The following is a 25504-nucleotide window of genomic DNA, read 5'->3' as shown; positions in this document are numbered from 1 at the left end:
TGGCACGAGACAGCATTCAAAGATCTCCGACTGCTTCTCACACTTCCCTGCAACTGGAGCATATGTACCTGTAATGTTTAGCGGGAAACGTCGGCTGCGAACGCTAGGCACGAAGGGGGGCTTTCTGGAAGAAATGGGGCTTCCAGCGTGCGGCCCGATGTGGCGTAGGCGAGCGCCATCTGGAGGCATTGCAAGGAACTGGGCGCACCACTCCGCCGCCCCCGAGGTACTCACGAGCCGGCGCCTGCAAATGGCGGACTCCGTTGGCGGTCCATCAATGATGAAGCGCTGGGAAATGCGTTTGTTTGAGTTTTCGCGTAACTTAGTTATGTTTTCTCGAATTGTAAAATTGCCATCCGTCACTATCATGTCTGTCGGTTTGTGTGTATGTCGTACGTTACGATTTTTCGGCGTATTTCAGATTGAGGCATTGAATTCAGTCGCCTTCTTGCGCCAAATGGAGGACCTTGGTATGGCTGGTTTGAAAATCCTTTCGTCTAAACGACGTCCGACGCCGGGTTCCGACACCAGATTTTATGGGACACCGGGCCCTTAACGCTATGGCGTTAAGGTTGGCTCAAGCAGCTTGTTAGGAGTACGTATAGCTGGCGTGAACGTGGCACCTTATTTATCGACGACTGGTCATGAATTGGATCATTCCTATATCGCATACGCAACGCTTATGTTGTAGTTCGAACACGTTCCCAATTGCTCAAGTCGTCTACGTATCCATATTGCAACAGGCAGAAAATTGACAATTTGGGCACATACCAAGAGGATTGTGCTCTATGCTTGTCGATACCACAACCAGCAGATAGATACCCAGTGGTCAAAGTTGAATCGCGTCCAGTTTGATATTGTGATCGGTAGACTGACAATCATTGAAACTAGGCGAAATTGGTAAATAAAGGCTACATTTCATCACCGGATGTACACCGAGCGATCGTTTCAGCGTTTGACTTTGTTCTTAGCCAGTCATCACTGACATTAGCCGCTAAAAAAAACAGTGAATGGATTGCGGCATGGGACGCCGAAAGTGTATAGTCATTTTGTATAGAATTTTTTTTCACTGATATATAGGGTGGCATTAATCAACTTACAATGTTCCTACACCGGCTGGCAGTGGACTTTTTTTTTTCTAAGCATCTGAAGTACAAAAAGATTTCAACGAAAGGTTTTTTTCACGGCACCCACATACTCCCCATGTTTATATATTCCGACATTTGTCCGCAATATATAGACTTGTAAGCTATATATAGAATATCACCACTTGTTCTCGTTATCGTGTACATATAGCGTAGCTGCACGGTTAAAAGTAGGACACGTTTGGGGGTAAAAAAAAAAAAGAAGAGGCACCGGTAGCGATTTTTTGCCGCAACCTCCGCTGCTGTTACGGCAACGCCGGTATTTTTTTGTGGGGTTTAATTTATGCGTGAATTGCCAGACATACCACTCAGGTCCACGACCGAATGAGTTATGTCAGCAACCACAGACCGTCATGCTTCTAGCCACTTTTAGCTGGTTTGAAGAATGACGCAGCGGAGTTAGCAGCGCCCCCCAAGTGCACATCCCACGAATTGGAGCTATGCTCCGGGCAGGGGAGACACTTGTACCCTTTATGCGGTGGGTGTCCGCCGGTGGTGGGATTCGAACCCACCACCTCCCGAAGCCGAGGCCGGCGCCCTAACCACTGCGCCACGACTTCGGTGACATTTCGAAGGTTAACATCGTGTTTTGTGAGCGGGAACACTTTCTCCTCCTTACCTACTCTGGAATCCAATTGTTCCCTCCTCGCCTGAGGCAAAGCTGCCCTTTTCATGGTGCGACGGCGCATGCGCCCAGGCCTAGCGGATTGGTCGCGAAACGTCTTTGAAGGGTCGTGCGCAACCCCGCGTGCCGGGAAGTCCCCTGTAAAAGAAAAAAAAAAGAAGTAAGCGCTCGGACGCACGCCGCTACAAACGCTCGTGTCATGTACTGCCTTGAAACTCCACTGGCAGCTCTTCAGCGTCAGCTCGGTGCCGAAAACATGTGTAGCTTAAGACTGCAAGTTAACGTTTAAACAGAAAGCGACTAGGTTTTCTTATGGACTGCGCCGTGAGGCTACGTTGTTGCCGCCCTTCATTGATGGCTGGCCAATACATTAACGTAAAGCACTTGTGTTACACTTGGGCAACGCTTTAAAACATCGCGTTGACGACGAAATCTTGTTGCAAGGTCAGCCCTCACATGCTGGTGGTGGCAGCACGCGCGTGTCTTCACGTACTCATTCAAGGCGCGGTAAGACTGAGTCGATACGAAACCGACAAGACGCTCACGAACACGATTGACCGAATGTTGAGTACAATGCGTCATTGAAAGCACAATATCATATCAGGCCGAACAGGACGCAACCGACGAGCGCGAGTTGCCGCACTGCGACGGGCATTCTTGTCAACAGCACCGAGAAAATCAGTGCGCCGGCCATCGTTCGACCGAAGCCTAAGCGATCGGCTAGCAAACTGACGACGCGAAATGGCGACAGCGCCTTGGCTTGTATATATAATTAATCGCCGTCAAAGTGTGGCAAAAGATGCCTAAAAGTTGAAATGCACAAGATTCAACCCTCCCACGCTTTCCGTGCACATGAAGTTTGAGTCAATGCTGATGCGAATGTTAAGCCTAATGATGTCGTGCTTGTGCACCCACTTTTGGTGGACTTGAGCTGAAAGGGAAGCAGTAATATCGAATCAAACAGCTTTTATAGCTCAGTGCTGTCGTTCGCGATGAGAATGTTTGCAAGGCGCGTATACACTGTAATACATCAAATACATCTATTATAAATATGGAGCGCGCGCTTATGCTTCGCTTTCAAGAGTGGCACGAGACAGCATTCAAAGATCTCCGACTGCTTCTCACACTTCCCTGCAACTGGAGCATATGTACCTGTAATGTTTAGCGGGAAACGTCGGCTGCGAACGCTAGGCACGAAGGGGGGCTTTCTGGAAGAAATGGGGCTTCCAGCGTGCGGCCCGATGTGGCGTAGGCGAGCGCCATCTGGAGGCATTGCAAGGAACTGGGCGCACCACTCCGCCGCCCCCGAGGTACTCACGAGCCGGCGCCTGCAAATGGCGGACTCCGTTGGCGGTCCATCAATGATGAAGCGCTGGGAAATGCGTTTGTTTGAGTTTTCGCGTAACTTAGTTATGTTTTCTCGAATTGTAAAATTGCCATCCGTCACTATCATGTCTGTCGGTTTGTGTGTATGTCGTACGTTACGATTTTTCGGCGTATTTCAGATTGAGGCATTGAATTCAGTCGCCTTCTTGCGCCAAATGGAGGACCTTGGTATGGCTGGTTTGAAAATCCTTTCGTCTAAACGACGTCCGACGCCGGGTTCCGACACCAGATTTTATGGGACACCGGGCCCTTAACGCTATGGCGTTAAGGTTGGCTCAAGCAGCTTGTTAGGAGTACGTATAGCTGGCGTGAACGTGGCACCTTATTTATCGACGACTGGTCATGAATTGGATCATTCCTATATCGCATACGCAACGCTTATGTTGTAGTTCGAACACGTTCCCAATTGCTCAAGTCGTCTACGTATCCATATTGCAACAGGCAGAAAATTGACAATTTGGGCACATACCAAGAGGATTGTGCTCTATGCTTGTCGATACCACAACCAGCAGATAGATACCCAGTGGTCAAAGTTGAATCGCGTCCAGTTTGATATTGTGATCGGTAGACTGACAATCATTGAAACTAGGCGAAATTGGTAAATAAAGGCTACATTTCATCACCGGATGTACACCGAGCGATCGTTTCAGCGTTTGACTTTGTTCTTAGCCAGTCATCACTGACATTAGCCGCTAAAAAAAACAGTGAATGGATTGCGGCATGGGACGCCGAAAGTGTATAGTCATTTTGTATAGAATTTTTTTTCACTGATATATAGGGTGGCATTAATCAACTTACAATGTTCCTACACCGGCTGGCAGTGGACTTTTTTTTTTCTAAGCATCTGAAGTACAAAAAGATTTCAACGAAAGGTTTTTTTCACGGCACCCACATACTCCCCATGTTTATATATTCCGACATTTGTCCGCAATATATAGACTTGTAAGCTATATATAGAATATCACCACTTGTTCTCGTTATCGTGTACATATAGCGTAGCTGCACGGTTAAAAGTAGGACACGTTTGGGGGTAAAAAAAAAAAGAAGAGGCACCGGTAGCGATTTTTTGCCGCAACCTCCGCTACTGTTACGGCAACGCCGGTATTTTTTTGTGGGGTTTAATTTATGCGTGAATTGCCAGACATACCACTCAGGTCTACGACCGAATGAGTTATGTCAGCAACCACAGACCGTCATGCTTCTAGCCACTTTTAGCTGGTTTGAAGAATGACGCAGCGGAGTTAGCAGCGCCCCCCAAGTGCACATCCCACGAATTGGAGCTATGCTGCGGGCAGGGGAGACACTTGTACCCTTTATGCGGTGGGTGTCCGCCGGTGGTGGGATTCGAACCCACCACCTCCCGAAGCCGAGGCCGGCGCCCTAACCACTGCGCCACGACTTCGGTGACATTTCGAAGGTTAACATCGTGTTTTGTGAGCGGGAACACTTTCTCCTCCTTACCTACTCTGGAATCCAATTGTTCCCTCCTCGCCTGAGGCAAAGCTGCCCTTTTCATGGTGCGACGGCGCATGCGCCCAGGCCTAGCGGATTGGTCGCGAAACGTCTTTGAAGGGTCGTGCGCAACCCCGCGTGCCGGGAAGTCCCCTGTAAAAGAAAAAAAAAAGAAGTAAGCGCTCGGACGCACGCCGCTACAAACGCTCGTGTCATGTACTGCCTTGAAACTCCACTGGCAGCTCTTCAGCGTCAGCTCGGTGCCGAAAACATGTGTAGCTTAAGACTGCAAGTTAACGTTTAAACAGAAAGCGACTAGGTTTTCTTATGGACTGCGCCGTGAGGCTACGTTGTTGCCGCCCTTCATTGATGGCTGGCCAATACATTAACGTAAAGCACTTGTGTTACACTTGGGCAACGCTTTAAAACATCGCGTTGACGACGAAATCTTGTTGCAAGGTCAGCCCTCACATGCTGGTGGTGGCAGCACGCGCGTGTCTTCACGTACTCATTTAAGGCGCGGTAAGACTGAGTCGATACGAAACCGACAAGACGCTCACGAACACGATTGACCGAATGTTGAGTACAATGCGTCATTGAAAGCACAATATCATATCAGGCCGAACAGGACGCAACCGACGAGCGCGAGTTGCCGCACTGCGACGGGCATTCTTGTCAACAGCACCGAGAAAATCAGTGCGCCGGCCATCGTTCGACCGAAGCCTAAGCGATCGGCTAGCAAACTGACGACGCGAAATGGCGACAGCGCCTTGGCTTGTATATATAATTAATCGCCGTCAAAGTGTGGCAAAAGATGCCTAAAAGTTGAAATGCACAAGATTCAACCCTCCCACGCTTTCCGTGCACATGAAGTTTGAGTCAATGCTGATGCGAATGTTAAGCCTAATGATGTCGTGCTTGTGCACCCACTTTTGGTGGACTTGAGCTGAAAGGGAAGCAGTAATATCGAATCAAACAGCTTTTATAGCTCAGTGCTGTCGTTCGCGATGAGAATGTTTGCAAGGCGCGTATACACTGTAATACATCAAATACATCTATTATAAATATGGAGCGCGCGCTTATGCTTCGCTTTCAAGAGTGGCACGAGACAGCATTCAAAGATCTCCGACTGCTTCTCACACTTCCCTGCAACTGGAGCATATGTACCTGTAATGTTTAGCGGGAAACGTCGGCTGCGAACGCTAGGCACGAAGGGGGGCTTTCTGGAAGAAATGGGGCTTCCAGCGTGCGGCCCGATGTGGCGTAGGCGAGCGCCATCTGGAGGCATTGCAAGGAACTGGGCGCACCACTCCGCCGCCCCCGAGGTACTCACGAGCCGGCGCCTGCAAATGGCGGACTCCGTTGGCGGTCCATCAATGATGAAGCGCTGGGAAATGCGTTTGTTTGAGTTTTCGCGTAACTTAGTTATGTTTTCTCGAATTGTAAAATTGCCATCCGTCACTATCATGTCTGTCGGTTTGTGTGTATGTCGTACGTTACGATTTTTCGGCGTATTTCAGATTGAGGCATTGAATTCAGTCGCCTTCTTGCGCCAAATGGAGGACCTTGGTATGGCTGGTTTGAAAATCCTTTCGTCTAAACGACGTCCGACGCCGGGTTCCGACACCAGATTTTATGGGACACCGGGCCCTTAACGCTATGGCGTTAAGGTTGGCTCAAGCAGCTTGTTAGGAGTACGTATAGCTGGCGTGAACGTGGCACCTTATTTATCGACGACTGGTCATGAATTGGATCATTCCTATATCGCATACGCAACGCTTATGTTGTAGTTCGAACACGTTCCCAATTGCTCAAGTCGTCTACGTATCCATATTGCAACAGGCAGAAAATTGACAATTTGGGCACATACCAAGAGGATTGTGCTCTATGCTTGTCGATACCACAACCAGCAGATAGATACCCAGTGGTCAAAGTTGAATCGCGTCCAGTTTGATATTGTGATCGGTAGACTGACAATCATTGAAACTAGGCGAAATTGGTAAATAAAGGCTACATTTCATCACCGGATGTACACCGAGCGATCGTTTCAGCGTTTGACTTTGTTCTTAGCCAGTCATCACTGACATTAGCCGCTAAAAAAAACAGTGAATGGATTGCGGCATGGGACGCCGAAAGTGTATAGTCATTTTGTATAGAATTTTTTTTCACTGATATATAGGGTGGCATTAATCAACTTACAATGTTCCTACACCGGCTGGCAGTGGACTTTTTTTTTTCTAAGCATCTGAAGTACAAAAAGATTTCAACGAAAGGTTTTTTTCACGGCACCCACATACTCCCCATGTTTATATATTCCGACATTTGTCCGCAATATATAGACTTGTAAGCTATATATAGAATATCACCACTTGTTCTCGTTATCGTGTACATATAGCGTAGCTGCACGGTTAAAAGTAGGACACGTTTGGGGGTAAAAAAAAAAAAGAAGAGGCACCGGTAGCGATTTTTTGCCGCAACCTCCGCTACTGTTACGGCAACGCCGGTATTTTTTTGTGGGGTTTAATTTATGCGTGAATTGCCAGACATACCACTCAGGTCTACGACCGAATGAGTTATGTCAGCAACCACAGACCGTCATGCTTCTAGCCACTTTTAGCTGGTTTGAAGAATGACGCAGCGGAGTTAGCAGCGCCCCCCAAGTGCACATCCCACGAATTGGAGCTATGCTCCGGGCAGGGGAGACACTTGTACCCTTTATGCGGTGGGTGTCCGCCGGTGGTGGGATTCGAACCCACCACCTCCCGAAGCCGAGGCCGGCGCCCTAACCACTGCGCCACGACTTCGGTGACATTTCGAAGGTTAACATCGTGTTTTGTGAGCGGGAACACTTTCTCCTCCTTACCTACTCTGGAATCCAATTGTTCCCTCCTCGCCTGAGGCAAAGCTGCCCTTTTCATGGTGCGACGGCGCATGCGCCCAGGCCTAGCGGATTGGTCGCGAAACGTCTTTGAAGGGTCGTGCGCAACCCCGCGTGCCGGGAAGTCCCCTGTAAAAGAAAAAAAAAGAAGTAAGCGCTCGGACGCACGCCGCTACAAACGCTCGTGTCATGTACTGCCTTGAAACTCCACTGGCAGCTCTTCAGCGTCAGCTCGGTGCCGAAAACATGTGTAGCTTAAGACTGCAAGTTAACGTTTAAACAGAAAGCGACTAGGTTTTCTTATGGACTGCGCCGTGAGGCTACGTTGTTGCCGCCCTTCATTGATGGCTGGCCAATACATTAACGTAAAGCACTTGTGTTACACTTGGGCAACGCTTTAAAACATCGCGTTGACGACGAAATCTTGTTGCAAGGTCAGCCCTCACATGCTGGTGGTGGCAGCACGCGCGTGTCTTCACGTACTCATTCAAGGCGCGGTAAGGCTGAGTCGATACGAAACCGACAAGACGCTCACGAACACGATTGACCGAATGTTGAGTACAATGCGTCATTGAAAGCACAATATCATATCAGGCCGAACAGGACGCAACCGACGAGCGCGAGTTGCCGCACTGCGACGGGCATTCTTGTCAACAGCACCGAGAAAATCAGTGCGCCGGCCATCGTTCGACCGAAGCCTAAGCGATCGGCTAGCAAACTGACGACGCGAAATGGCGACAGCGCCTTGGCTTGTATATATAATTAATCGCCGTCAAAGTGTGGCAAAAGATGCCTAAAAGTTGAAATGCACAAGATTCAACCCTCCCACGCTTTCCGTGCACATGAAGTTTGAGTCAATGCTGATGCGAATGTTAAGCCTAATGATGTCGTGCTTGTGCACCCACTTTTGGTGGACTTGAGCTGAAAGGGAAGCAGTAATATCGAATCAAACAGCTTTTATAGCTCAGTGCTGTCGTTCGCGATGAGAATGTTTGCAAGGCGCGTATACACTGTAATACATCAAATACATCTATTATAAATATGGAGCGCGCGCTTATGCTTCGCTTTCAAGAGTGGCACGAGACAGCATTCAAAGATCTCCGACTGCTTCTCACACTTCCCTGCAACTGGAGCATATGTACCTGTAATGTTTAGCGGGAAACGTCGGCTGCGAACGCTAGGCACGAAGGGGGGCTTTCTGGAAGAAATGGGGCTTCCAGCGTGCGGCCCTATGTGGCGTAGGCGAGCGCCATCTGGAGGCATTGCAAGGAACTGGGCGCACCACTCCGCCGCCCCCGAGGTACTCACGAGCCGGCGCCTGCAAATGGCGGACTCCGTTGGCGGTCCATCAATGATGAAGCGCTGGGAAATGCGTTTGTTTGAGTTTTCGCGTAACTTAGTTATGTTTTCTCGAATTGTAAAATTGCCATCCGTCACTATCATGTCTGTCGGTTTGTGTGTATGTCGTACGTTACGATTTTTCGGCGTATTTCAGATTGAGGCATTGAATTCAGTCGCCTTCTTGCGCCAAATGGAGGACCTTGGTATGGCTGGTTTGAAAATCCTTTCGTCTAAACGACGTCCGACGCCGGGTTCCGACACCAGATTTTATGGGACACCGGGCCCTTAACGCTATGGCGTTAAGGTTGGCTCAAGCAGCTTGTTAGGAGTACGTATAGCTGGCGTGAACGTGGCACCTTATTTATCGACGACTGGTCATGAATTGGATCATTCCTATATCGCATACGCAACGCTTATGTTGTAGTTCGAACACGTTCCCAATTGCTCAAGTCGTCTACGTATCCATATTGCAACAGGCAGAAAATTGACAATTTGGGCACATACCAAGAGGATTGTGCTCTATGCTTGTCGATACCACAACCAGCAGATAGATACCCAGTGGTCAAAGTTGAATCGCGTCCAGTTTGATATTGTGATCGGTAGACTGACAATCATTGAAACTAGGCGAAATTGGTAAATAAAGGCTACATTTCATCACCGGATGTACACCGAGCGATCGTTTCAGCGTTTGACTTTGTTCTTAGCCAGTCATCACTGACATTAGCCGCTAAAAAAACAGTGAATGGATTGCGGCATGGGACGCCGAAAGTGTATAGTCATTTTGTATAGAATTTTTTTTCACTGATATATAGGGTGGCATTAATCAACTTACAATGTTCCTACACCGGCTGGCAGTGGACTTTTTTTTTTCTAAGCATCTGAAGTACAAAAAGATTTCAACGAAAGGTTTTTTTCACGGCACCCACATACTCCCCATGTTTATATATTCCGACATTTGTCCGCAATATATAGACTTGTAAGTTATATATAGAATATCACCACTTGTTCTCGTTATCGTGTACATATAGCGTAGCTGCACGGTTAAAAGTAGGACACGTTTGGGGGTAAAAAAAAAAAGAAGAGGCACCGGTAGCGATTTTTTGCCGCAACCTCCGCTACTGTTACGGCAACGCCGGTATTTTTTTGTGGGGTTTAATTTATGCGTGAATTGCCAGACATACCACTCAGGTCTACGACCGAATGAGTTATGTCAGCAACCACAGACCGTCATGCTTCTAGCCACTTTTAGCTGGTTTGAAGAATGACGCAGCGGAGTTAGCAGCGCCCCCCAAGTGCACATCCCACGAATTGGAGCTATGCTCCGGGCAGGGGAGACACTTGTACCCTTTATGCGGTGGGTGTCCGCCGGTGGTGGGATTCGAACCCACCACCTCCCGAAGCCGAGGCCGGCGCCCTAACCACTGCGCCACGACTTCGGTGACATTTCGAAGGTTAACATCGTGTTTTGTGAGCGGGAACACTTTCTCCTCCTTACCTACTCTGGAATCCAATTGTTCCCTCCTCGCCTGAGGCAAAGCTGCCCTTTTCATGGTGCGACGGCGCATGCGCCCAGGCCTAGCGGATTGGTCGCGAAACGTCTTTGAAGGGTCGTGCGCAACCCCGCGTGCCGGGAAGTCCCCTGTAAAAGAAAAAAAAAAGAAGTAAGCGCTCGGACGCACGCCGCTACAAACGCTCGTGTCATGTACTGCCTTGAAACTCCACTGGCAGCTCTTCAGCGTCAGCTCGGTGCCGAAAACATGTGTAGCTTAAGACTGCAAGTTAACGTTTAAACAGAAAGCGACTAGGTTTTCTTATGGACTGCGCCGTGAGGCTACGTTGTTGCCGCCCTTCATTGATGGCTGGCCAATACATTAACGTAAAGCACTTGTGTTACACTTGGGCAACGCTTTAAAACATCGCGTTGACGACGAAATCTTGTTGCAAGGTCAGCCCTCACATGCTGGTGGTGGCAGCACGCGCGTGTCTTCACGTACTCATTCAAGGCGCGGTAAGACTGAGTCGATACGAAACCGACAAGACGCTCACGAACACGATTGACCGAATGTTGAGTACAATGCGTCATTGAAAGCACAATATCATATCAGGCCGAACAGGACGCAACCGACGAGCGCGAGTTGCCGCACTGCGACGGGCATTCTTGTCAACAGCACCGAGAAAATCAGTGCGCCGGCCATCGTTCGACCGAAGCCTAAGCGATCGGCTAGCAAACTGACGACGCGAAATGGCGACAGCGCCTTGGCTTGTATATATAATTAATCGCCGTCAAAGTGTGGCAAAAGATGCCTAAAAGTTGAAATGCACAAGATTCAACCCTCCCACGCTTTCCGTGCACATGAAGTTTGAGTCAATGCTGATGCGAATGTTAAGCCTAATGATGTCGTGCTTGTGCACCCACTTTTGGTGGACTTGAGCTGAAAGGGAAGCAGTAATATCGAATCAAACAGCTTTGATAGCTCAGTGCTGTCGTTCGCGATGAGAATGTTTGCAAGGCGCGTATACACTGTAATACATCAAATACATCTATTATAAATATGGAGCGCGCGCTTATGCTTCGCTTTCAAGAGTGGCACGAGACAGCATTCAAAGATCTCCGACTGCTTCTCACACTTCCCTGCAACTGGAGCATATGTACCTGTAATGTTTAGCGGGAAACGTCGGCTGCGAACGCTAGGCACGAAGGGGGGCTTTCTGGAAGAAATGGGGCTTCCAGCGTGCGGCCCGATGTGGCGTAGGCGAGCGCCATCTGGAGGCATTGCAAGGAACTGGGCGCACCACTCCGCCGCCCCCGAGGTACTCACGAGCCGGCGCCTGCAAATGGCGGACTCCGTTGGCGGTCCATCAATGATGAAGCGCTGGGAAATGCGTTTGTTTGAGTTTTCGCGTAACTTAGTTATGTTTTCTCGAATTGTAAAATTGCCATCCGTCACTATCATGTCTGTCGGTTTGTGTGTATGTCGTACGTTACGATTTTTCGGCGTATTTCAGATTGAGGCATTGAATTCAGTCGCCTTCTTGCGCCAAATGGAGGACCTTGGTATGGCTGGTTTGAAAATCCTTTCGTCTAAACGACGTCCGACGCCGGGTTCCGACACCAGATTTTATGGGACACCGGGCCCTTAACGCTATGGCGTTAAGGTTGGCTCAAGCAGCTTGTTAGGAGTACGTATAGCTGGCGTGAACGTGGCACCTTATTTATCGACGACTGGTCATGAATTGGATCATTCCTATATCGCATACGCAACGCTTATGTTGTAGTTCGAACACGTTCCCAATTGCTCAAGTCGTCTACGTATCCATATTGCAACAGGCAGAAAATTGACAATTTGGGCACATACCAAGAGGATTGTGCTCTATGCTTGTCGATACCACAACCAGCAGATAGATACCCAGTGGTCAAAGTTGAATCGCGTCCAGTTTGATATTGTGATCGGTAGACTGACAATCATTGAAACTAGGCGAAATTGGTAAATAAAGGCTACATTTCATCACAGGATGTACACCGAGCGATCGTTTCAGCGTTTGACTTTGTTCTTAGCCAGTCATCACTGACATTAGCCGCTAAAAAAAACAGTGAATGGATTGCGGCATGGGACGCCGAAAGTGTATAGTCATTTTGTATAGAATTTTTTTTCACTGATATATAGGGTGGCATTAATCAACTTACAATGTTCCTACACCGGCTGGCAGTGGACTTTTTTTTTTCTAAGCATCTGAAGTACAAAAAGATTTCAACGAAAGGTTTTTTTCACGGCACCCACATACTCCCCATGTTTATATATTCCGACATTTGTCCGCAATATATAGACTTGTAAGCTATATATAGAATATCACCACTTGTTCTCGTTATCGTGTACATATAGCGTAGCTGCACGGTTAAAAGTAGGACACGTTTGGGGGTAAAAAAAAAAAAAAGAAGAGGCACCGGTAGCGATTTTTTGCCGCAACCTCCGCTACTGTTACGGCAACGCCGGTATTTTTTTGTGGGGTTTAATTTATGCGTGAATTGCCAGACATACCACTCAGGTCTACGACCGAATGAGTTATGTCAGCAACCACAGACCGTCATGCTTCTAGCCACTTTTAGCTGGTTTGAAGAATGACGCAGCGGAGTTAGCAGCGCCCCCCAAGTGCACATCCCACGAATTGGAGCTATGCTCCGGGCAGGGGAGACACTTGTACCCTTTATGCGGTGGGTGTCCGCCGGTGGTGGGATTCGAACCCACCACCTCCCGAAGCCGAGGCCGGCGCCCTAACCACTGCGCCACGACTTCGGTGACATTTCGAAGGTTAACATCGTGTTTTGTGAGCGGGAACACTTTCTCCTCCTTACCTACTCTGGAATCCAATTGTTCCCTCCTCGCCTGAGGCAAAGCTGCCCTTTTCATGGTGCGACGGCGCATGCGCCCAGGCCTAGCGGATTGGTCGCGAAACGTCTTTGAAGGGTCGTGCGCAACCCCGCGTGCCGGGAAGTCCCCTGTAAAAGAAAAAAAAAAGAAGTAAGCGCTCGGACGCACGCCGCTACAAACGCTCGTGTCATGTACTGCCTTGAAACTCCACTGGCAGCTCTTCAGCGTCAGCTCGGTGCCGAAAACATGTGTAGCTTAAGACTGCAAGTTAACGTTTAAACAGAAAGCGACTAGGTTTTCTTATGGACTGCGCCGTGAGGCTACGTTGTTGCCGCCCTTCATTGATGGCTGGCCAATACATTAACGTAAAGCACTTGTGTTACACTTGGGCAACGCTTTAAAACATCGCGTTGACGACGAAATCTTGTTGCAAGGTCAGCCCTCACATGCTGGTGGTGGCAGCACGCGCGTGTCTTCACGTACTCATTCAAGGCGCGGTAAGACTGAGTCGATACGAAACCGACAAGACGCTCACGAACACGATTGACCGAATGTTGAGTACAATGCGTCATTGAAAGCACAATATCATATCAGGCCGAACAGGACGCAACCGACGAGCGCGAGTTGCCGCACTGCGACGGGCATTCTTGTCAACAGCACCGAGAAAATCAGTGCGCCGGCCATCGTTCGACCGAAGCCTAAGCGATCGGCTAGCAAACTGACGACGCGAAATGGCGACAGCGCCTTGGCTTGTATATATAATTAATCGCCGTCAAAGTGTGGCAAAAGATGCCTAAAAGTTGAAATGCACAAGATTCAACCCTCCCACGCTTTCCGTGCACATGAAGTTTGAGTCAATGCTGATGCGAATGTTAAGCCTAATGATGTCGTGCTTGTGCACCCACTTTTGGTGGACTTGAGCTGAAAGGGAAGCAGTAATATCGAATCAAACAGCTTTTATAGCTCAGTGCTGTCGTTCGCGATGAGAATGTTTGCAAGGCGCGTATACACTGTAATACATCAAATACATCTATTATAAATATGGAGCGCGCGCTTATGCTTCGCTTTCAAGAGTGGCACGAGACAGCATTCAAAGATCTCCGACTGCTTCTCACACTTCCCTGCAACTGGAGCATATGTACCTGTAATGTTTAGCGGGAAACGTCGGCTGCGAACGCTAGGCACGAAGGGGGGCTTTCTGGAAGAAATGGGGCTTCCAGCGTGCGGCCCGATGTGGCGTAGGCGAGCGCCATCTGGAGGCATTGCAAGGAATTGGGCGCACCACTCCGCCGCCCCCGAGGTACTCACGAGCCGGCGCCTGCAAATGGCGGACTCCGTTGGCGGTCCATCAATGATGAAGCGCTGGGAAATGCGTTTGTTTGAGTTTTCGCGTAACTTAGTTATGTTTTCTCGAATTGTAAAATTGCCATCCGTCACTATCATGTCTGTCGGTTTGTGTGTATGTCGTACGTTACGATTTTTCGGCGTATTTCAGATTGAGGCATTGAATTCAGTCGCCTTCTTGCACCAAATGGAGGACCTTGGTATGGCTGGTTTGAAAATCCTTTCGTCTAAACGACGTCCGACGCCGGGTTCCGACACCAGATTTTATGGGACACCGGGCCCTTAACGCTATGGCGTTAAGGTTGGCTCAAGCAGCTTGTTAGGAGTACGTATAGCTGGCGTGAACGTGGCACCTTATTTATCGACGACTGGTCATGAATTGGATCATTCCTATATCGCATACGCAACGCTTATGTTGTAGTTCGAACACGTTCCCAATTGCTCAAGTCGTCTACGTATCCATATTGCAACAGGCAGAAAATTGACAATTTGGGCACATACCAAGAGGATTGTGCTCTATGCTTGTCGATACCACAACCAGCAGATAGATACCCAGTGGTCAAAGTTGAATCGCGTCCAGTTTGATATTGTGATCGGTAGACTGACAATCATTGAAACTAGGCGAAATTGGTAAATAAAGGCTACATTTCATCACCGGATGTACACCGAGCGATCGTTTCAGCGTTTGACTTTGTTCTTAGCCAGTCATCACTGACATTAGCCGCTAAAAAAAAACAGTGAATGGATTGCGGCATGGGACGCCGAAAGTGTATAGTCATTTTGTATAGAATTTTTTTTCACTGATATATAGGGTGGCATTAATCAACTTACAATGTTCCTACACCGGCTGGCAGTGGACTTTTTTTTTTCTAAGCATCTGAAGTACAAAAAGATTTCAACGAAAGGTTTTTTTCACGGCACCCACATACTCCCCATGTTTATATATTCCGACATTTGTCCGCAATATATAGACTTGTAAGCTATATATAGAATATCACCACTTGTTCTCGTTATCGTGTACATATAGCGTAGCTGCACGGTTAAAAGTAGGACACGTTTGGGGGTAAAAAAAAAAAAAAGAAGAGGCACCGGTAGCGATTTTTTGCCGCAACCTCCGCTACTGTTACGGCAACGCCGGTATTTTTTTGTGGGGTTTAATTTATGCGTGAATTGCCAGACATACCACTCAGGTCTACGACCGAATGAGTTATGTCAGCAACCACAGACCGTCATGCTTCTAGCCACTTTTAGCTGGTTTGAAGAATGACGCAGCGGAGTTAGCAGCGCCCCCCAAGTGCACATCCCACGAATTGGAGCTATGCTCCGGGCAGGGGAGACACTTGTACCCTTTATGCGGTGGGTGTCCGCCGGTGGTGGGATTCGAACCCACCACCTCCCGAAGCCGAGGCCGGCGCCCTAACCACTGCGCCACGACTTCGGTGACATTTCGAAGGTTAACATCGTGTTTTGTGAGCGGGAACACTTTCTCCTCCTTACCTACTCTGGAATCCAATTGTTCCCTCCTCGCCTGAGGCAAAGCTGCCCTTTTCATGGTGCGACGGCGCATGCGCCCAGGCCTAGCGGATTGGTCGCGAAACGTCTTTGAAGGGTCGTCCGCAACCCCGCGTGCCGGGAAGTCCCCTGTAAAAGAAAAAAAAAAGAAGTAAGCGCTCGGACGCACGCCGCTACAAACGCTCGTGTCATGTACTGCCTTGAAACTCCACTGGCAGCTCTTCAGCGTCAGCTCGGTGCCGAAAACATGTGTAGCTTAAGACTGCAAGTTAACGTTTAAACAGAAAGCGACTAGGTTTTCTTATGGACTGCGCCGTGAGGCTACGTTGTTGCCGCCCTTCATTGATGGCTGGCCAATACATTAGAGAGTTTTAGAATTGGGGCCCCAAGCGGCTTGGGGACCCAAGAAAATTGCGCGCGACAAGTGCGCATGCGCAGAACCCAAGCCAGTCTTGCGTTCTTGCGTTCGCGTTAACCCAAGACCCAAGAATCGAAAACTAGCGTGGGCCCCCAAGCCGTCTTGGGCCGCCCTCGCGGGTGACAGCGATGGCGTACAGCAGATGGTCGCAGAGCAAACTTTATTTACTTCAACTGATTTTCGCCATTTCACACGGGTGAACTCGCAGATTTTCGCAGCGCGTCACAAGAAAACACCAACTAAGAGCACTTGGCTTCGATTGGCTTTGCTTGGCTAAGAATCGCACACTTAATTCGTAATGCTAACTGGTACTAACACAGTTTCTTACATTTTATTGTTCGTTCTTTTTGCTCAAAAATGCATTCTGTTTGTTTTCACTTGTAACAAAAGAGGTTCATTTTTTTTTCTTTCAAGCACCTTTCTATTTTCCACACTGCGGCGCCCCGAGCGCTCAACCCAACGCTGTCTGCGTTCGACCCAATCCTCAAACTCTGCTGCTCACATAAACCCAAGAGCAACCGACGCAACGCGGCTTGGGGGCCCAGAGCCTTGCGCCCCCAATTCTAAAACTCTCTATTAACGTAAAGCACTTGTGTTACACTTGGGCAACGCTTTAAAACATCGCGTTGACGACGAAATCTTGTTGCAAGGTCAGCCCTCACATGCTGGTGGTGGCAGCACGCGCGTGTCTTCACGTACTCATTCAAGGCGCGGTAAGACTGAGTCGATACGAAACCGACAAGACGCTCACGAACACGATTGACCGAATGTTGAGTACAATGCGTCATTGAAAGCACAATATCATATCAGGCCGAACAGGACGCAACCGACGAGCGCGAGTTGCCGCACTGCGACGGGCATTCTTGTCAACAGCACCGAGAAAATCAGTGCGCCGGCCATCGTTCGACCGAAGCCTAAGCGATCGGCTAGCAAACTGACGACGCGAAATGGCGACAGCGCCTTGGCTTGTATATATAATTAATCGCCGTCAAAGTGTGGCAAAAGATGCCTAAAAGTTGAAATGCACAAGATTCAACCCTCCCACGCTTTCCGTGCACATGAAGTTTGAGTCAATGCTGATGCGAATGTTAAGCCTAATGATGTCGTGCTTGTGCACCCACTTTTGGTGGACTTGAGCTGAAAGGGAAGCAGTAATATCGAATCAAACAGCTTTTATAGCTCAGTGCTGTCGTTCGCGATGAGAATGTTTGCAAGGCGCGTATACACTGTAATACATCAAATACATCTATTATAAATATGGAGCGCGCGCTTATGCTTCGCTTTCAAGAGTGGCACGAGACAGCATTCAAAGATCTCCGACTGCTTCTCACACTTCCCTGCAACTGGAGCATATGTACCTGTAATGTTTAGCGGGAAACGTCGGCTGCGAACGCTAGGCACGAAGGGGGGCTTTCTGGAAGAAATGGGGCTTCCAGCGTGCGGCCCGATGTGGCGTAGGCGAGCGCCATCTGGAGGCATTGCAAGGAACTGGGCGCACCACTCCGCCGCCCCCGAGGTACTCACGAGCCGGCGCCTGCAAATGGCGGACTCCGTTGGCGGTCCATCAATGATGAAGCGCTGGGAAATGCGTTTGTTTGAGTTTTCGCGTAACTTAGTTATGTTTTCTCGAATTGTAAAATTGCCATCCGTCACTATCATGTCTGTCGGTTTGTGTGTATGTCGTACGTTACGATTTTTCGGCGTATTTCAGATTGAGGCATTGAATTCAGTCGCCTTCTTGCGCCAAATGGAGGACCTTGGTATGGCTGGTTTGAAAATCCTTTCGTCTAAACGACGTCCGACGCCGGGTTCCGACACCAGATTTTATGGGACACCGGGCCCTTAACGCTATGGCGTTAAGGTTGGCTCAAGCAGCTTGTTAGGAGTACGTATAGCTGGCGTGAACGTGGCACCTTATTTATCGACGACTGGTCATGAATTGGATCATTCCTATATCGCATACGCAACGCTTATGTTGTAGTTCGAACACGTTCCCAATTGCTCAAGTCGTCTACGTATCCATATTGCAACAGGCAGAAAATTGACAATTTGGGCACATACCAAGAGGATTGTGCTCTATGCTTGTCGATACCACAACCAGCAGATAGATACCCAGTGGTCAAAGTTGAATCGCGTCCAGTTTGATATTGTGATCGGTAGACTGACAATCATTGAAACTAGGCGAAATTGGTAAATAAAGGCTACATTTCATCACCGGATGTACACCGAGCGATCGTTTCAGCGTTTGACTTTGTTCTTAGCCAGTCATCACTGACATTAGCCGCTAAAAAAACAGTGAATGGATTGCGGCATGGGACGCCGAAAGTGTATAGTCATTTTGTATAGAATTTTTTTTCACTGATATATAGGGTGGCATTAATCAACTTACAATGTTCCTACACCGGCTGGCAGTGGACTTTTTTTTTTCTAAGCATCTGAAGTACAAAAAGATTTCAACGAAAGGTTTTTTTCACGGCACCCACATACTCCCCATGTTTATATATTCCGACATTTGTCCGCAATATATAGACTTGTAAGCTATATATAGAATATCACCACTTGTTCTCGTTATCGTGTACATATAGCGTAGCTGCACGGTTAAAAGTAGGACACGTTTGGGGGTAAAAAAAAAAAGAAGAGGCACCGGTAGCGATTTTTTGCCGCAACCTCCGCTACTGTTACGGCAACGCCGGTATTTTTTTGTGGGGTTTAATTTATGCGTGAATTGCCAGACATACCACTCAGGTCTACGACCGAATGAGTTATGTCAGCAACCACAGACCGTCATGCTTCTAGCCACTTTTAGCTGGTTTGAAGAATGACGCAGCGGAGTTAGCAGCGCCCCCCAAGTGCACATCCCACGAATTGGAGCTATGCTCCGGGCAGGGGAGACACTTGTACCCTTTATGCGGTGGGTGTCCGCCGGTGGTGGGATTCGAACCCACCACCTCCCGAAGCCGAGGCCGGCGCCCTAACCACTGCGCCACGACTTCGGTGACATTTCGAAGGTTAACATCGTGTTTTGTGAGCGGGAACACTTTCTCCTCCTTACCTACTCTGGAATCCAATTGTTCCCTCCTCGCCTGAGGCAAAGCTGCCCTTTTCATGGTGCGACGGCGCATGCGCCCAGGCCTAGCGGATTGGTCGCGAAACGTCTTTGAAGGGTCGTGCGCAACCCCGCGTGCCGGGAAGTCCCCTGTAAAAGAAAAAAAAAAGAAGTAAGCGCTCGGACGCACGCCGCTACAAACGCTCGTGTCATGTACTGCCTTGAAACTCCACTGGCAGCTCTTCAGCGTCAGCTCGGTGCCGAAAACATGTGTAGCTTAAGACTGCAAGTTAACGTTTAAACAGAAAGCGACTAGGTTTTCTTATGGACTGCGCCGTGAGGCTACGTTGTTGCCGCCCTTCATTGATGGCTGGCCAATACATTAACGTAAAGCACTTGTGTTACACTTGGGCAACGCTTTAAAACATCGCGTTGACGACGAAATCTTGTTGCAAGGTCAGCCCTCACATGCTGGTGGTGGCAGCACGCGCGTGTCTTCACGTACTCATTCAAGGCGCGGTAAGACTGAGTCGATACGAAACCGACAAGACGCTCACGAACACGATTGACCGAATGTTGAGTACAATGCGTCATTGAAAGCACAATATCATATCAGGCCGAACAGGACGCAACCGACGAGCGCGAGTTGCCGCACTGCGACGGGCATTCTTGTCAACAGCACCGAGAAAATCAGTGCGCCGGCCATCGTTCGACCGAAGCCTAAGCGATCGGCTAGCAAACTGACGACGCGAAATGGCGACAGCGCCTTGGCTTGTATATATAATTAATCGCCGTCAAAGTGTGGCAAAAGATGCCTAAAAGTTGAAATGCACAAGATTCAACCCTCCCACGCTTTCCGTGCACATGAAGTTTGAGTCAATGCTGATGCGAATGTTAAGCCTAATGATGTCGTGCTTGTGCACCCACTTTTGGTGGACTTGAGCTGAAAGGGAAGCAGTAATATCGAATCAAACAGCTTTTATAGCTCAGTGCTGTCGTTCGCGATGAGAATGTTTGCAAGGCGCGTATACACTGTAATACATCAAATACATCTATTATAAATATGGAGCGCGCGCTTATGCTTCGCTTTCAAGAGTGGCACGAGACAGCATTCAAAGATCTCCGACTGCTTCTCACACTTCCCTGCAACTGGAGCATATGTACCTGTAATGTTTAGCGGGAAACGTCGGCTGCGAACGCTAGGCACGAAGGGGGGCTTTCTGGAAGAAATGGGGCTTCCAGCGTGCGGCCCGATGTGGCGTAGGCGAGCGCCATCTGGAGGCATTGCAAGGAACTGGGCGCACCACTCCGCCGCCCCCGAGGTACTCACGAGCCGGCGCCTGCAAATGGCGGACTCCGTTGGCGGTCCATCAATGATGAAGCGCTGGGAAATGCGTTTGTTTGAGTTTTCGCGTAACTTAGTTATGTTTTCTCGAATTGTAAAATTGCCATCCGTCACTATCATGTCTGTCGGTTTGTGTGTATGTCGTACGTTACGATTTTTCGGCGTATTTCAGATTGAGGCATTGAATTCAGTCGCCTTCTTGCGCCAAATGGAGGACCTTGGTATGGCTGGTTTGAAAATCCTTTCGTCTAAACGACGTCCGACGCCGGGTTCCGACACCAGATTTTATGGGACACCGGGCCCTTAACGCTATGGCGTTAAGGTTGGCTCAAGCAGCTTGTTAGGAGTACGTATAGCTGGCGTGAACGTGGCACCTTATTTATCGACGACTGGTCATGAATTGGATCATTCCTATATCGCATACGCAACGCTTATGTTGTAGTTCGAACACGTTCCCAATTGCTCAAGTCGTCTACGTATCCATATTGCAACAGGCAGAAAATTGACAATTTGGGCACATACCAAGAGGATTGTGCTCTATGCTTGTCGATACCACAACCAGCAGATAGATACCCAGTGGTCAAAGTTGAATCGCGTCTAGTTTGATATTGTGATCGGTAGACTGACAATCATTGAAACTAGGCGAAATTGGTAAATAAAGGCTACATTTCATCACCGGATGTACACCGAGCGATCGTTTCAGCGTTTGACTTTGTTCTTAGCCAGTCATCACTGACATTAGCCGCTAAAAAAAACAGTGAATGGATTGCGGCATGGGACGCCGAAAGTGTATAGTCATTTTGTATAGAATTTTTTTTCACTGATATATAGGGTGGCATTAATCAACTTACAATGTTCCTACACCGGCTGGCAGTGGACTTTTTTTTTTCTAAGCATCTGAAGTACAAAAAGATTTCAACGAAAGGTTTTTTTCACGGCACCCACATACTCCCCATGTTTATATATTCCGACATTTGTCCGCAATATATAGACTTGTAAGCTATATATAGAATATCACCACTTGTTCTCGTTATCGTGTACATATAGCGTAGCTGCACGGTTAAAAGTAGGACACGTTTGGGGGTAAAAAAAAAAAAAAGAAGAGGCACCGGTAGCGATTTTTTGCCGCAACCTCCGCTACTGTTACGGCAACGCCGGTATTTTTTTGTGGGGTTTAATTTATGCGTGAATTGCCAGACATACCACTCAGGTCTACGACCGAATGAGTTATGTCAGCAACCACAGACCGTCATGCTTCTAGCCACTTTTAGCTGGTTTGAAGAATGACGCAGCGGAGTTAGCAGCGCCCCCCAAGTGCACATCCCACGAATTGGAGCTATGCTCCGGGCAGGGGAGACACTTGTACCCTTTATGCGGTGGGTGTCCGCCGGTGGTGGGATTCGAACCCACCACCTCCCGAAGCCGAGGCCGGCGCCCTAACCACTGCGCCACGACTTCGGTGACATTTCGAAGGTTAACATCGTGTTTTGTGAGCGGGAACACTTTCTCCTCCTTACCTACTCTGGAATCCAATTGTTCCCTCCTCGCCTGAGGCAAAGCTGCCCTTTTCATGGTGCGACGGCGCATGCGCCCAGGCCTAGCGGATTGGTCGCGAAACGTCTTTGAAGGGTCGTGCGCAACCCCGCGTGCCGGGAAGTCCCCTGTAAAAGAAAAAAAAAAGAAGTAAGCGCTCGGACGCACGCCGCTACAAACGCTCGTGTCATGTACTGCCTTGAAACTCCACTGGCAGCTCTTCAGCGTCAGCTCGGTGCCGAAAACATGTGTAGCTTAAGACTGCAAGTTAACGTTTAAACAGAAAGCGACTAGGTTTTCTTATGGACTGCGCCGTGAGGCTACGTTGTTGCCGCCCTTCATTGATGGCTGGCCAATACATTAACGTAAAGCACTTGTGTTACACTTGGGCAACGCTTTAAAACATCGCGTTGACGACGAAATCTTGTTGCAAGGTCAGCCCTCACATGCTGGTGGTGGCAGCACGCGCGTGTCTTCACGTACTCATTCAAGGCGCGGTAAGACTGAGTCGATACGAAACCGACAAGACGCTCACGAACACGATTGACCGAATGTTGAGTACAATGCGTCATTGAAAGCACAATATCATATCAGGCCGAACAGGACGCAACCGACGAGCGCGAGTTGCCGCACTGCGACGGGCATTCTTGTCAACAGCACCGAGAAAATCAGTGCGCCGGCCATCGTTCGACCGAAGCCTAAGCGATCGGCTAGCAAACTGACGACGCGAAATGGCGACAGCGCCTTGGCTTGTATATATAATTAATCGCCGTCAAAGTGTGGCAAAAGATGCCTAAAAGTTGAAATGCACAAGATTCAACCCTCCCACGCTTTCCGTGCACATGAAGTTTGAGTCAATGCTGATGCGAATGTTAAGCCTAATGATGTCGTGCTTGTGCACCCACTTTTGGTGGACTTGAGCTGAAAGGGAAGCAGTAATATCGAATCAAACAGCTTTTATAGCTCAGTGCTGTCGTTCGCGATGAGAATGTTTGCAAGGCGCGTATACACTGTAATACATCAAATACATCTATTATAAATATGGAGCGCGCGCTTATGCTTCGCTTTCAAGAGTGGCACGAGACAGCATTCAAAGATCTCCGACTGCTTCTCACACTTCCCTGCAACTGGAGCATATGTACCTGTAATGTTTAGCGGGAAACGTCGGCTGCGAACGCTAGGCACGAAGGGGGGCTTTCTGGAAGAAATGGGGCTTCCAGCGTGCGGCCCGATGTGGCGTAGGCGAGCGCCATCTGGAGGCATTGCAAGGAACTGGGCGCACCACTCCGCCGCCCCCGAGGTACTCACGAGCCGGCGCCTGCAAATGGCGGACTCCGTTGGCGGTCCATCAATGATGAAGCGCTGGGAAATGCGTTTGTTTGAGTTTTCGCGTAACTTAGTTATGTTTTCTCGAATTGTAAAATTGCCATCCGTCACTATCATGTCTGTCGGTTTGTGTGTATGTCGTACGTTACGATTTTTCGGCGTATTTCAGATTGAGGCATTGAATTCAGTCGCCTTCTTGCGCCAAATGGAGGACCTTGGTATGGCTGGTTTGAAAATCCTTTCGTCTAAACGACGTCCGACGCCGGGTTCCGACACCAGATTTTATGGGACACCGGGCCCTTAACGCTATGGCGTTAAGGTTGGCTCAAGCAGCTTGTTAGGAGTACGTATAGCTGGCGTGAACGTGGCACCTTATTTATCGACGACTGGTCATGAATTGGATCATTCCTATATCGCATACGCAACGCTTATGTTGTAGTTCGAACACGTTCCCAATTGCTCAAGTCGTCTACGTATCCATATTGCAACAGGCAGAAAATTGACAATTTGGGCACATACCAAGAGGATTGTGCTCTATGCTTGTCGATACCACAACCAGCAGATAGATACCCAGTGGTCAAAGTTGAATCGCGTCCAGTTTGATATTGTGATCGGTAGACTGACAATCATTGAAACTAGGCGAAATTGGTAAATAAAGGCTACATTTCATCACCGGATGTACACCGAGCGATCGTTTCAGCGTTTGACTTTGTTCTTAGCCAGTCATCACTGACATTAGCCGCTAAAAAAAACAGTGAATGGATTGCGGCATGGGACGCCGAAAGTGTATAGTCATTTTGTATAGAATTTTTTTTCACTGATATATAGGGTGGCATTAATCAACTTACAATGTTCCTACACCGGCTGGCAGTGGACTTTTTTTTTTCTAAGCATCTGAAGTACAAAAAGATTTCAACGAAAGGTTTTTTTCACGGCACCCACATACTCCCCATGTTTATATATTCCGACATTTGTCCGCAATATATAGACTTGTAAGCTATATATAGAATATCACCACTTGTTCTCGTTATCGTGTACATATAGCGTAGCTGCACGGTTAAAAGTAGGACACGTTTGGGGGTAAAAAAAAAAAAAAGAAGAGGCACCGGTAGCGATTTTTTGCCGCAACCTCCGCTACTGTTACGGCAACGCCGGTATTTTTTTGTGGGGTTTAATTTATGCGTGAATTGCCAGACATACCACTCAGGTCTACGACCGAATGAGTTATGTCAGCAACCACAGACCGTCATGCTTCTAGCCACTTTTAGCTGGTTTGAAGAATGACGCAGCGGAGTTAGCAGCGCCCCCCAAGTGCACATCCCACGAATTGGAGCTATGCTCCGGGCAGGGGAGACACTTGTACCCTTTATGCGGTGGGTGTCCGCCGGTGGTGGGATTCGAACCCACCACCTCCCGAAGCCGAGGCCGGCGCCCTAACCACTGCGCCACGACTTCGGTGACATTTCGAAGGTTAACATCGTGTTTTGTGAGCGGGAACACTTTCTCCTCCTTACCTACTCTGGAATCCAATTGTTCCCTCCTCGCCTGAGGCAAAGCTGCCCTTTTCATGGTGCGACGGCGCATGCGCCCAGGCCTAGCGGATTGGTCGCGAAACGTCTTTGAAGGGTCGTGCGCAACCCCGCGTGCCGGGAAGTCCCCTGTAAAAGAAAAAAAAAAGAAGTAAGCGCTCGGACGCACGCCGCTACAAACGCTCGTGTCATGTACTGCCTTGAAACTCCACTGGCAGCTCTTCAGCGTCAGCTCGGTGCCGAAAACATGTGTAGCT

The sequence above is a fragment of the Dermacentor albipictus genome, unplaced genomic scaffold, assembly GCF_038994185.2.
Source record: "Dermacentor albipictus isolate Rhodes 1998 colony unplaced genomic scaffold, USDA_Dalb.pri_finalv2 scaffold_69, whole genome shotgun sequence".
Taxonomy (NCBI): Eukaryota; Metazoa; Arthropoda; class Arachnida; order Ixodida; family Ixodidae; genus Dermacentor; species Dermacentor albipictus.
Note: the sequence above shows the minus strand (reverse complement) of the source record.